Consider the following 15,278-nt stretch of genomic DNA (forward strand, 5'->3'; position numbering starts at 1 on the left):
AATAACGTAAACAGTGTTTCCACGCCGGTCCAATGCCGTCATTCCAGTAAACAATCGAATCAAACGACCGGATCGACGATCATCCTTTGAATCCAGTGTTTACCCCCACCGTCGAGACAAATAATATTCGAGTTCAGTAATTGGTTGTTTGACCGTGCACTCTGTCGTTGCGGTTCGCAAGACGTGGCTCGCTTAATATTCCGGGAATGCTCGTATAAGCGGTCCGATATTGATGGGTAAGAGCGTCTGATTGCGAAGGAGGTCAATGTCAACTGAACCGTGAGATAGAAAGCCTGGGAAAATTGACCCGCGGCCTGCACCAGCTGCGCCGTCATACACGGCGTTGTTGCATCCTCCTCGTAACGGGGCCATTTTTCTAGAGAAAGACCGGAAGCGGGTAACGAGTGAAAATGATTTCACCGAATTCCAGCGCGGATTCGCGCGACGCTCGCTATACATGTTCCACGCGCGCAATCTCTTTCTCGGCGCTCCGACCGCGAGCGGTATCGAAGCAACCACTTTAATTGCAGGATGTCGTTAGACCATTGCGACCCGTGAATTACTTCATCCGCTTGACCATGGGGTAGCGACACCCATGGAACACGATCTGGTCGAAATCGACGCCGATTACGCATCGAAACGCAGAAAATTGCAACCACAATTGTTGTCCGGTTGCTGGGTCCAGCGATCTCTAGATCTTCATGCTTTTATGCCGAGTGCACATTTTTAAAGTTCAACAATTTTCTAATTGATAAGTGGGACCCGTTCCTTGTCCCAGGTTTTACCAAATAAGCTGTGAAATTTTCATTTCGCATAAAGATCCGTAGTGTTTCACTGGGAATTGATTACGTGAATTTGGAAACATTGTTCCGGCGTTACCATTGAGAATGCTCCGCCAGGTGCCAAAACGGTGCTCCAGCGTCACCGACTTGTCAACGTACAGTTACCCACGAAGTAATTGCTATATAATGCTCTAATCGTGAGAGTCGATCTGGTTTCTCACGTGTGTATGCAGTTTTAAGCATGGTTTTTAACGAGGCCGTTCAAGCAACGAAGCCTGACGCAAATTTCGGGGCTACGACAGCAATCTCGGCGAAGCTGCTCCGTGATTTCGGCTCGGCAAAGTGCAGAAGCAACGGCAGTGAGAGAGAGAGAGAGAGAGAGAGAGAGAGAGAGAGAGAGAGAGAGAGAGAGAGAGAGAGAGAGAGAAAGAGAGAGCAACTTCGGTAATTAAGTGGGAGCAGCTCGAGCTGGCAGACATTAAGCGTTGTCCCTTTGTGACCGTGCAAACGCAATTTAATCCGGTTTGCCGAGTGGCAGTCGGTTCGCGACCTCCCCATAAATTCAAGTTAACCCCGCCGGCATGGCAGTCAGAAGTCAAATATCTTGATCGGCGCCATCGGTCTCTGTCGCCATCGTCGAAACGTCTCTCGGTTCGTCAGAAAAAAATATCCGACGTCGGCCACCCTCGCGAGAGACGACGATCTTCTTTATTGGCGACGCGCTGGAAATTCAATTTCACATCGAACGAAACGACGCGAGACGACACCGCCGCGCTGCACCGTGGTGTCACTCTGTTTCCTCGTGATCGTTCGAGGCACGACAGGGTCAACGGAGTACGGCGACGAAAATGATTGTAAATGGTTTTTGGGTTCTTGGAGCCTCGAACGACCTGTCGGTTCTCCTTAGCAGAGTGACGGGCCTCTTTATTATTTAGTACGGTGATATTAGGCTGTTGCGCGTGAGGTGTCCGATTTTTACAGTAAGACCTTTTCCTGAGTAAATTTATTGTCCAAGGCGAGCACCATTACAAAATTCTGTGAATCACAAAATTCCGTGTCACGGTAGAAACCGAATTTCTTCATCCTCCACGTCTTTCATTTACTGCTTATTTATTAAATTAAAGTTCTAAATAAAATTTGTTTTCGCTCAGAGGGTCAAAATGCTCCTGGTAGATAAGCGTTAGGCGGTTCTATCGTATTTTCGGCGAAGCTCATTTTCCACGCGGTCCGACACCGCGCATCCAGATAAAACAGAGTACACGAAGCAGCAGTTAATTTCCGGGGGGACGCCGGTATCTATGGAATTTCCATGGGGTCCCGAACGTCAGACGCCAGACTATTGATTCGAAGCTACCCAAAGCGAGACGTTTTGGGGAGCCGGGGTCGAATGAGCCTGATAAAGCGACTAAAGAGCATTGTTCTCTCGCCGAGATACTCTCTGGTAGCAACACAGCCCGAACAGCTGACACGATCCTTGCGTGGCGGCCTTGCGTAATTCGCATTACGTAATGGCGGTCGCGCCGATGACAGAGGCTTGGATCGGCGTCATCGGCTTTGTCCCAGGCTAAATATCGATCACTGTCCCGCATACGCGTTATTATCGCGGGTATCGTTGCCCTGCGCGATTTCCCGTTGTCCTGGCGCCCCCCGATTCCCATTAGAAAGAAACGCGCCAGCCATGGCGACAGTTATGAAAGACTGCTTACTATGTCTCTCGCCGGCGATCATTGCGCAATAAAACTTTATCCGCGACTGTCTTCGCTCGTTTGCGGCCTCCTCTCATTCAGCTTTCTGCTTAACACTGATTCCAGTCCCGTGAGGCTGTGCCTCCGGTCTCTAACAACATTTATGACCCCTTCTTTGCATAAGTGAACCTTCAATTGCTTTATTGGCTTGGGGATTTTTATTTTGACTGTATTATTAGCTTCTCACAATATTTACTAAACCCTTTCGGCACAGTTCAATTTTTCTCGATTGCTTTATCCGCCGAATATATTTTTTGGGAAATTGTACATTTCTCCTAAAATTTTTTCACAGTGATAAAATTAGGATATTACGTGCAATGATTCCGTAGGCGCGTTTTGTACGTCTCGTTGGTTGATCTCGAAGCAGTTAGAAAAGTGTTCGAGAGGTTCGAGGACTGCTTTTAAATAATACAGGAAACAGGTTCGGCCTGGAGATTTGAAAAACATATAAACAGGGGCGCGATTCATTGTCGATGCAGATTGAATTCGCTGGTCCCCCGCGGTATCACTTTCTCCGTGCCGTATTGGAAATGTACTGCGGGGAGATCTTCCAGGGCTACAGGGGCTAGGCTTCTTACTATTCGGAGAAATATCCGCATATTTTAAAGCGGCGTTCGTGTCGATGAGCGTGGTAGTCGTCGTGCCTATTGTCTAAGTTCGATTATGGAGAGGCTCACATCCGCCCTGCGTTAATTCGGTCTTTGTGCTCGTTCGCTTCGACACACCGCGAACCTATAATTACACTCAGAGAAATCACGTTCCCCGTTCCTCGTTCTCGCTATCGATACGCGACGATGTTTCCGGGTCGTGGAAAAATGCTCGAATCACAATCGAGAGCACTTCTACGCGTTGCCGATTGTTACTCAATCTGTTGAGTAACGCGTTACTCAATATCGTAAAACACAGAATTCTAAAACATCCTCTTGCCATCTCGGTTAGTATTGTTCCCACAGGTCGCCATTTTTCTTCTTGACAGAAAAAGAATTGGGACAAAAATTAAAGTAGCGAAAAGATGTGCCATTTTCAACTTGCTAAAATTAGTAAAGAAAGGAGTTTTTACTTGGCCCCTATTTTTTACAATTTACACACAAAATTGCACAAAATTGCAATGGATGCACAAAATTTATATTTTGCACAAGGATCGTCAGTCCAATAATCATTATTGAAGAAAGGAACGAATTTATACGAAAGTAAATTTTAATTTGCCTCGAAAGTGGTCACAATGTCCATGAACCAAGAATTAATGAGCTCCGATTTTCCAATGAGGAATTGTTTCGCCAACAGGAAAACAGCAATTGCTTTGTGTTTCTGCTTCCGATGAATTGCTCGTGTCCAGTATGACGAGCATAACATTTTTCCGCATAAGCAGAACCACAATACGGGACATTCAGCTGGCCATTCATCGCGCAATACCGAAGATTCATGGAGGATTCAAGGACACGGGGGTAACGCGTTCCAGTTGCCTGATGAATACCGCGCGAGGCGATCACAGACATGTCTTACAAATCTTGTCAATGTGTACTGTGCCGGATCAATGGCAGCGATACATAGTTTTGCGCAACGATCGCGGACGCCCCACGAACAAGAGATCCGTTTGTGACTCCGGTGGCGCCTGAGCGATTAATCCTGAGCGGAAGTCAGTGAAGTACGACTTCTGCGGAACATGAAGTGTGTCATCGATTTGACGCGTCTTTTTCCGAGGAAGCCATAGCAATTGTCTTCGAGGGTTCTAGGAATATCAGATTCCTGAATCCGCATTATCCTCAATCCTTATGCAATCCTTTGCACGAGGATTTGCTCATTTTTGTTACAAATACGTAAAACCCACAGTGTCTACCGTATGTAATATTTTGTACAGATTACCATATCGACAAATATGTCTCTACATAGATCAATCTTTCCTCCACACTTCTGCAGCCAGTCTGTTCGACAAGTAGATCGTATCGACGCCGATCCCCGTTCTGTCAGAAAGTGAAACCCGTCGCGAGGCATTTTGAATTGTTAATGTCGAATTCCGGGACGAGATTTGGGATAGGCCGAGGGCCCGGTGTCTCGTTGCTGTTTCCCATTCGACGGTGGTTCGATCCTTATAAGAAGCGTCGCGTCGCCTGGTGTGCGTCCCCAGACGCGAAACGAAATGAATTCGTGGCCGCGGAGTGCGTGGAGCATAATCGCACCCACGAGAAACACCATAACCGGGCGTCGCGTTACGTCTTTATCGCGCAGGCCTCCCCACCCCCACTCCCGTCTCGCCAAAACGGGGCCCCGGGTCCGGGGCCCGAGGGCGTGGCTTCGCTCGCCAATTTCCAAGGACAGAGACATAAATCTCTGCTCTGGAATAATCCATCATTCTTCTAACGCCAGATTCAACCTTTATCGATTTATGCAATAAACAGTGTTGCATTTTATTGGTTTGACCTGAGATAATGAAAGTCCTTTCGTAATTACCAGACTGTGGATTTTTTGGAATATTTTCACAGTTTTGAATTCGATCCACTCATCATAAGAGCATATAATTCGCAGTAATTAGGATTATCAATGGAACAAGTAAATTTCCGTTTGGCTCTGTTGCCTGGCAAGTGACGCATTTTGTTTTGCATAAAGACGTGCACAGTCCGGCGATCGAATTATTATTTATATGGAGCCACGGCGGCGCGCATACGTAATTCGAAAAACCAAAGGCGACGGTGACTTCTTTCAAGGTGAACCGAATCGGGAACGACGTCCACCTCCGGATCGGTTGCACGTGTCGCGATCTCGTTTGCATCGGTACTTGCAACAAACGCGGCCCGGCGCAATCCGCCGCGGCCATCTTCGTAGGGAACCTTGAGTTCTCTTGCTTTTGAAGATCGACCCATGAAAACTGGAATTTGTTTTCTTCGCTGCGAGATTGCTGCGTCGTCCTCCTCGCGAATGGAGAGTGGTCCGATCGGATGGAACTTTTGTAACTGCATTGTGGATTTTTATGGGGATCCTCGTTTTCAGAAATTGCACCACAAGGAGCTGAATAAGTGCAGCGGAGGGCTCCACTTTGCTTTAGGGGTGCAGCGAAAATAAGTGGAAAGGAAAGATAAGATTAAGTGGAGTTAGGTGATGGTGACAAAAGCAGGACTGTTTTCTTCGAGGATTCTTAAGAGATATCATCTTTGGAGGGAACCGGAGGAAATACTCGTTCGCTCGCTTCTCTTCTACACGTTTAACACAGCTACAGCTTCTACTCGACGATAAATGTTTCGTCGTTCCAGTGATCTAATTCACGATTCAATTCGCAAAATTGCAAGATCCCGATGCTCTAACGGTAGCTAAACACTACCAGAACGTTCATGCTATTCGTCAAGACGATGTCAATCTATAGTTTCTGCAGATATTGAGAAAAATCCTGCATTCTGCAATGGAAAATCGAAGCAGCAGATCAAAAGCGATCGTCGATCTCAATGCCCGACGCTTGACACTGACCTCATCCATCCTGCTCTCAGCTTTTTGCCCTCGTAGCAGCATCCTGCGTACGAAAATGACGGAAGAAACGTTGTACACGGTATCCCGGGGGAAGAAACAGTGTAGAAAATCCCGTGGCACGATCGCTCGAATCAGAGTAGTCGACCACCGGGGTCTTTTTACCATGAGTCATCGCTCGTGTGTCGTTTCTACCCGTTTCTCTCTCGCGTTCCTCTGCCTCCTCTTTCTGTTCGCTCCCTATCTATCTCTCTCTTCATCTTCCTCGGCTCCGTTCCTTTTCTTCCTCTCATGGGATCGCACAGTGGTCCACAACGTCTTTTCAGCGGTTCCACAATCTAATTTCTGCAGAGGATTCAACAAAATTGACAACCCTCCATGGCTGCAGAAATATTTTTATGGGTACTTTTGACAATTTGGAAATTGGCTAATGACAATTTAGCGATTAATCCTGTGACACGAGAATCGTTGAAATTTTATGACATTTATTTTGAAAGTTATTACTTGGGCGAGTTTCACCACAAATTTTTGTACAAATCAAACGTTTTATCTAAACAAATTTGTTCCTAGGTAGACTTTTTGCTGGCAATATGTGCTATTAACACATCTTGCGAGGGAAGCGACTAAAGTCGTTTTTCACGGATTATTGATGGATTATTGTTATCGATGGGTTTTTGTGATCGATGTGTTTTTACAATAAAATCGGATAGACATACATGCGTTGCAAAAATACAAAACGTGCGTCGCAAGAATGAATGAAACACGGTAAGACTTTGACGGCAAAGTGCCCGCGCAAGATGTGTTAATATCGAGGAATATTTATGGGCGATATAGAAATTACTAATATTACTGTAACTGAATAAAATCCTCGGTCTGATAATGGCACATCTTTTGCAGCGAGTAACTAATGTTGATGGTAAATTGTATTATAGAATTCGAGACCACAGCGTCGTCAGGACTTCCAAGTCGCGTCTACTTCGCTGGTAGGTATTCACCGAAAAGAAAGCGAAGAGAAAGAAAATGGCCGCGGCGAGAACCGGTGGAGGAGGCGGAGGAGGATGGAAGAGGACAAAGGCTCTCGAGGTGGAGGCTTTGAACGAACCGAAGGGAACCGAAGGGAACCGAAGGGTATACAGCAGACTCGGCCGGCCAGGCTCCGCGTGTATATCGTCGTCAGCCAAACCGAAAAAAGACCCGTCGTAAATGTTGCTTCGACGTAGGCCGGGCAGTAAACAAATCGACACAGGCGCCGAAACGTTGGCCGCGATTTAACCGCATCCTCGGCGAACCATCGACGAGACCCTGTCGGAAAAGAAACCTCCGTCGACGCCGCCCCGGTCGTAACAAGTTCGAAAAATGCTCCGGCAATAGTGCCACACATGCATCTCGCTGCACTGTCGTTGCACATCCTTGAAATTGTTGCCTCAGACTCTCGCAACCATACGCCAAGTATTGGCAAATTTTTCTAGATCTCCATTGGGCTCGCAGAATATTTTTTGAGAAATTTAAAGATGAGAGAAACAGTTCGTTTTTAGAAGGATTACATTTTCTGCTGAAATTTGGGTGCTTCGATTGACTGGTAGAGTCAGGGCAGACCAAAATCGAAAAATCTATCGCAGAATGAAGAGGGGAACGGACGCATAAAGATAATGGACGCGGCGCTACTTAACGGTTCACGGCCGCGTAGGGATTCGACATTCCGCGGATTTACGATTCTCGCCCCGAGGACTGAATTATGGCGGCTCATAGCCCTTCGGAGTTGGCGCATTTGCAAACCCGTCGTGGCGTGCTCGGCCAGGTTTTGCGCGTTACATTTTATATCCGGCGGGTGCATGCCACGACAGGTACTTACATAGCCGGGAACAGGCGTTGCAACGCGCGTTTCAGCGTGAGGTTGCAAGTGAAAATAACGAAGAAACCATCGCGGGGTTACGGGCCTCTTAACAATTAGCGCGTACCGTTCGCGCCACGGACCTTCGACACCCATAAATACACGCGCGCAGCGATAATGAAACAAGCCGGTCGAAAAATCCAGACGCCGCCGCCATTAAACCGGACCGTCCTCGCCTCGGATAATTAAGCCTGTTTTTCTCTTTTTCGAAGGCTTTCCCGTTAACACCGTCTCGACGATAATGCTCGCCGGCGGTGAACAATTCATTGCGCGAGTTTTTGCAAACAGGCGTGACGACTTTTTACCGAATTCTGCAAGATTTTAATCGCGAGGTCGGCTTGGACGCCATGTTGGCGCGCAGTGGCCCCTATCGGTAGAAACGGAAACTATGGTCGTAGTTATTCATTATTTGTGGATTTGTGAATTTTAATGTACTTTTCTACAGGGAATAAATCTGAACTTTTTAGAAATAAATAAGTGATCGAATTATTGAAGAGAGCAATAAACTTCTATCTAATCCCGAAACTGTGTTTCCATTAATTTATCCACCCTCAGCAGTTTATTCCACTCTTCCTGCACTGATCACGAAGCATAACATTCTTTTCGCATATCCTATGAAACACCTCTTGATTAACGTACTGTAAAATACGACTAATAGATGCAAATGGCTCATGAACATATCATACATGAAAAATGTTGCTCCATAAAGGATACAGAGTAATTTATGGACTGTTGCTCCCAATTATTAACGTTAAAGGCCACATTAAGTGAACGCAAGGTCTTAATACACCAAGTAAATAGGATAATAAATATCTCCGCAGTGTCTAACGCTTTTCAAACACAGCCATGGGGCGTTCCATTACTGTCGAAACGCTAATTACACAGACCAGTCCTCCATCGGGCGGGCAGAAACAAAGCATCGAGAGATATTATCCAAGATTTTGAATAAACACCGAGCAGATAGGATCGAAACTCAATGGTTTCTATTTACAGTAACAAGAGATAAGGATAGCCGGCGCGAACTATGCAATCATTCCGCGGTATCGCATTCTGTGCGGACTCAGCAGGTGTTCTAACGCTGTCTAACAGTCGCGCGCGGTCTATTAATAACGCAAATACGTTCCGCAACAATGCGAATTGCAAAACCGCTTGATCCTGGTTAAAAGTCGCTAATCTGGACGGCCTAATGACCGCTAAGGATAATAAGCTGGGTTCCGAAGAACCACGGTTGCTCCAGATCGGTCTTGAATCGTTCAGCATTAAATTAAACAGTTATTATTAACTGCACAATATGTTCTCGTACATACTGCCATTAAATGACAACAAAAATTTCTACAGAAACCTTCATTTTGACACGTGGAACATACTATAGGAGTTTACATTGACAATTTTGTGCGTTCGGGAAAGGGAATTCGCTCCCGGCAGAAATTTCGCCAGATCGAATAATAATCGTCGTTACACCGTGGGCCGGGTTCTTCGATTAACCCGGATAACCCCGTGGGTCCCCAAAGGATCGTGATAATGCGATCTGCCGCGTTTATCTATCGTCGATTCGTGGCTTCGAGCAACTCCCTCTTGCTCAACCCGGGGCCGAGAGCCCAGTGATTCACGAGTCGTGTTGCACGTTACGATTCCAGCGTGATACACATAGAAAACCCAGCCGCGTGCACACGCGTGCATTTCATGCAGGTACAGTCTTGCGACACGTTCATCTACTCTCTAATTACCCGCGCTTCCTTACACACGCTCGGGATCCGTGTCCAACTTATGGCTGTCCAACGGCGCCTAAAAGGAGCCTCAATAAGACTACTCATCACGTCTTTGGCGGGTTCAACGCTGTCAAACTGCGGCCAACTTTTCATTCTGGAACTACTTTTTAATTACTAAGGACTCACTAGACATTGATCCTTTCGACTTCGTTAAAAATTGCAATTGAACAAAGTACTTTGGAACCATCCATGCAATGGTTTTCTGAGGCTTGCACGAGGTTTAAACGAGCAGCGAATCCTTTCTCTGATGTTCACCTAACTAGACCGCAGCCCAGGTTGTTCTAATGTCCGAACACTTTCGTCGGGCAATTAATTCTTCCAGAATGAGGTCTCTGTCCGCCAGGTAGCGGTCAAGCATTCACGCTCACTCCGTTTCACTGCTGTGCGGTGGTTGAACGCGGGAACTAACCGATTCATGAACGCGTTCCCGTAGATCGTTACGATTATTGTAAAGCGTAACATGTCGGTGGCACGGCGCGGAGCGGCGGCGTGCAGAAAGCGTTCAAACTTGAAACTCTCGTTGCGGGGGAGAGTGAGTCAGAGCCGAGCTATCTCATAGAGCCGACTAGACGCGCCTGTTTCGTTTCGTTTCGTTGTTGCCCGGCAATTACGAACCACGAGCCACGAACTGGTGAGGGTCGAGGAACGTTCACACGGGAGGGGTTGCCTTGCGAAATAATAAACGCCGGCTCCTTTATCGATTCGAGACACGGGGCCGTTGCATTGTGCTCCGGACAGTCACTTCTTGCGACCTGAACTCCGTTCTTCAACTCTAAATACCTCGACTGCAAAACGAAACGATTCCATTTTTCGTTTCATCAAAATACGAAGTGGCCTTTGAGGAAATTTTATTCTGTATTTTCAATTCTTTCTGTAGATTGTCCTCTTCCTAACTGCGCCACTGTGTTAATAGCAACCCTGCAACAGTAAGACTACTAACTTAAAAAAAAAAGGGAAAATTGACTTTGTAGAATAAAATATATAAAACAGACCGGCTGTGGTGAGTTTAGTGTTAATCCTTCTAAATCCAGTCAATTTCATTTACTTCAGAGGCTCGTGTGATTAACTATACTTCGCTGGGTTTGGGAAGATTAATTATTGATCAATTCCGGTTTGAGACTTCCTCGTCCGATCGCGTATATTAATTCTCACGTCCACGACTGTCAGTCGACGGCCACTTTAAATTCATCGGACTCCACAGTATGAATCATAGGCACGTGGTCGGCTATTAAATCGTTAAACACTAGGTGGGCTACCAGAGGTGTTTATAGACACTTAATATGTCGTGCGAGGCGATGCCATTTGCATGATGGTTTTCGGGATATGCTTGAAATGCGTGGAGCCGAGTTAGGGGATGCCTCATGACTGAACCGGTGGGTTAAAAGGTATTTATTTATGCGAGGCGCGTTTTGAAGGGTATTGGTGACCCAAGGACCCTCGACTCGACCCTCCAATATTTATTTTACGTTTGTTTGTAACCTCGAATGTACCTTTCCATTGTCCCAGTGATACAGACACTGTACACAATTTTTGTAAATTGTTATTATCAACGTTACAGTAACAGTGTACGTAGTACACGGAAGTGTATTGGTTCGGTGCCTTGTCTTTAGGGTAAATCATGGCAGAAAGTCGTTAGAAGCAACACTGGTAGCACAGTCGAGTCCGATGTATCTCTAGGGAACTATAGTTTGCATAAAAGAAAGTGGCGGCCATGTTGGGCACCGCCAACGCCGGCGCCTTTCATATTTTCTACAACGATTCTGACATCCGTCCGGTGGAACATGATTTACCTAAATTTTCCTTTTCTAATAGCTCTCTAATTAGTGTAAATTGCACAATATTTTACCGGGTACACTATTAGCAGGTTTCTGAAAGCAAGTCTCGTAATTGAGAATAAAAAAAGTTACTCTCTGATGTAAAATGTGCGCCATCAATTATACGACTGACTGTGAAACGAGCTCATCTATTTCGAAAAAAATTCTCCATTGAGTCTAAAGGCCCAATCAAACACACCCTGACGCGACACGAGCTCAGGAAATCGACCGGAATCGAATCCACCGAACCGTATCCGGCCCCATAGACAAACCGCATGTCCTCCCAATGACACGACACTTCCCCGAATCGAAACGCCTGGCTCCCTCGCAGCCAGAGCCTAACGCAAAAGGCAGAACACGCGTCTCACCTGAGACCGGGCGTGCACTTTCTGCCCTTCGTGGTCGCGCGGCGCGGGTTCGATTCATCTTGACTTTTCAAGGCGAGTGTAGGGTCATCGTCGTCGCCCACGAAACGGACGAATCGGTATGAATGAACGTCAGGTACGAGGGGGCCGGCGAGGTGAGCAGGGGGAGGCTCTTTTCGAGGGTGCTCACGTGCCTGTCACGTGAGGTAGGCACGCCCATTGTCTCGCGGAGAATGCAGTCGAGTCGTGTGTGCATGTGCGAGTCGTGCGGTGACTCTCTCGCACACGTGTTCATCAATATACAGGCACGCTTGCGCGTCTGTGTGTGTGCTAGCGTGTTGCTGGCGGCGGTGGCACAACGCAGGTTACGAGAACGGTGGCTGAATATTAAAGAGGGGAAGAAGTAAAAGGCGATAGGATGTGGCGCGAGGCGGAGACCGAACGGAAGTACCGCGACACCGGCGCTAATCGTGAAAGAAAACCGTTTTGCCGAGGGTCGTCTTCCTTTCGACGTCCAAGTGCCTCGCTTTTTCTCGATTCAGCGTCCCCCTCCGTGCTCTCAACCCTCCTGCGAGCCTCCTCTTTGATAGTCCATTCGAAATAACGCCGGGGACGCTGCGACATTCCCTACAATTTTCGCCTTCCATTTCAGCTTGGCGTCACGTCTTGCGATCAGCAATCTTTAACCGTTTTACTTCATTTTAAGAAATGTCCGATTTCATCAGTTTTCCTACAGTTCTCGTTCGATACAAGGCGATGGCTCGGGACGTATTGCGGATGACGGTACCTATTCGGCTTGACATGGTTCTTGAGTGGAGCCAGAGTTTAGGGGTCCCACGTAGTTGTCAGTTCTCAAAGCTCCGCTTCCAGTGCCACGTGTGTTTCTGCAAGATGACCCACTTAGGATGCAATAACCTTCTCTGTAACGCGATAATAATATTAAACAAATGAGAACGCCTAAGGGTCGATAAAGACCCCGAGTTGAAGGGACGCGTGTTTCGAGAGTGAATTCACGGCACGCGAGGGCTCGGCGTTCACGTATTAAAGATTCAGCAGGAAATGGCGGCGGCCAGGCTCCGTCGCCTAACACACCTAGGATCATTCTTCCGTCTTTATGCGGTGCCTGGCAAGGGCGATTTGCCATTTATTTTTCCGTCGGTCTCCGCCGTGCTTGCAATTCGCAACAGGGGGAAGCAAATTACTCGTGGCATTCGAGGAATTCTGGTATCGTGCACGGTATGTCACTCTAATTACTCCACGGCCGATCGAACATGGATCACTCGGATTTGGCGATTGCCAGTGTTTTCGTCGATTAACCTCGTGGTACATCCACGAGCATAACCGCATTTATGATAAGAATCAGTAGAAGCTAATCCAAAGAAATACCGTTGTACCATTCTCAACCAACTCGAATTATTCAGAAGCTAGATAAATATAGCTCCTGTATCTCGCAACGCACGCAGACAATTTCTATTTTGCATAAACATCGGCAGTCTACTGGAACGTTAAAAACAAAAGTTTGCGACTCGTAATGTGACGAACGCTTTCTAAACGTTCAGCTTTTCGTTCTAGATCAGCCGAACACTGTTGTGGCTCATTCCCATTGTACGTCAAGTATAATTTGCATCACGGGGCATACAGTGTCAACGTCGAAACGGTGGAGAAAGACAATGGGGATCGATGAGGTTGGCGAGGATCGAGGCAACAGTCGCGATAGCCAATAACGGGGATGTTTTATTCGTCCTAATTGTGCCGGCGATTAGGCCTCGTTAACGAGAGTGGCTCTCGCAATGCTTTATCGACTGGTAAATTAATTGGTACGGATGTAAGCTGGCTCGAGATAGAGGATAGACGTAACCGTCTTACGGTTCGTTCGGGTCACGTGTCCTCCATTACACGATCCCAGAAAAAAGCGATGGGGTTTGTTGCGCCGTTGATGAAGAATAACGACGCGGAGAAATTCATGGCGGTCGGTGCAATCATGGGAAGTACCTAGTTGGGGGTTATCAATTTTGGAATCATTTTGCAATGCACGAACAGCATGAAAAAATTATTTTAAAAAATTTAGGGACGAGTGCCGAAGTACCTAGTTGGATGAGCAATTCATTTCTCCTGTGATAGATCAAAATAAACGGAGTTTGATTAGGAGTGTTAATTTTTAGACTCGGTAGTAGCTTGCAAGTGAAAACACCAATAAACAGGATCAAAAGAGGAGATCAGAGGGCAGGATGAATAGGAAAATTCGTTTTAAAATCCAACGCGTCTGTGTGCATATTTGCAACGTGCACTGTGCAAGGTGCAACCGTATAATGCACCCAGCAAAATGGAAATGGAGCGGGCAGCATCGGAGCGAAAACGAGCGAATGTAAACAGGAGGAGTCACGCGTGTGTGTGGCTGGGCCATCGAAGCTTCCGCTTGTTTAGCTCTGTTTGTTTTGGCTGCGCCGTGAGACGAGCTGCCTCGCTTTAACTCTCTCTCCTCCATTACTATCGCCGGTGTTATATTGCTCTTTAAACGGCTTTTTCCGTTTCGCTCTTTTTCTTCGGCTCCTTTTTTATTCGCCGATCGACGTCAGCCGGTTTTACGATGTCGTACAGCGGTGGACAAAGATCGACGCGTGAGAAATTCACCCTGCGTCGCGCGCCGGGTCTAAAACGACCCAGACCGTTTCATAAGCCACTCCAAGACCGGCATTCGTGCAGACAAAAAACTTCAGACACAATTGTAAACGAACATCGAGTTGTACAAATTGTTGTGTACAAATCCAAAAGTGTAACAGGTAGCAATAAAAATAATTGGACAGCGTTCTAAAGGCATGGGAGAGTCTCCAAGGATTTTTTGAAATTTCTCAAACCACAAAAAACGCAGAGAAAAATCGGTTCGGTCTCGGACGACTAAAAATAAAATAGCAGACTCGCATGAGAAAAAGGAAACGGTGTCGACAAAGGAACAAAACGGTTGATGCAAGTAGATACGATTACCATGTCGAGCAGATTGCACGGAAGTATTATGTTTACCGCGTAAACCGGCAAAAACGCGTCGCTGAACCGCCATTCATTGTAAAATGCACGATTCCGATACGCCATTACGTGCGAACTGCAACTGTCGGATATTATAGTCGCGTGACGGGAAGCTTTAACGTTTTTTCCGTTAGGGTAGGGAAGGTTATCTACGGATCGATAGATCGGTGCCCCCCTAAACACCGATGCGACAGCGGACGCGTTTAGTAAACGTCTGGTCCCATAAATGGGTACGCCCTAATAAGAAAAATGCTCCTAATTGCGGAGGGTGTCTCTCTCTCAAGTATCTTTATTGTTATCGGCCATATAAGAAACTAGGGGGAATATACACTGTGAGTGGAGAGTGCAATCGTGCTTAACGGATGTGTCGTCAAGGTCGTTTCAAGGTTAATGAACTGTAGTTGCGTACCAACTGCTGGATTAACAGATAAATAGTCT

This window comes from Halictus rubicundus, chromosome 9 (assembly GCF_050948215.1).
Source record: "Halictus rubicundus isolate RS-2024b chromosome 9, iyHalRubi1_principal, whole genome shotgun sequence".
NCBI classification, from domain to species: Eukaryota; Metazoa; Arthropoda; class Insecta; order Hymenoptera; family Halictidae; genus Halictus; species Halictus rubicundus.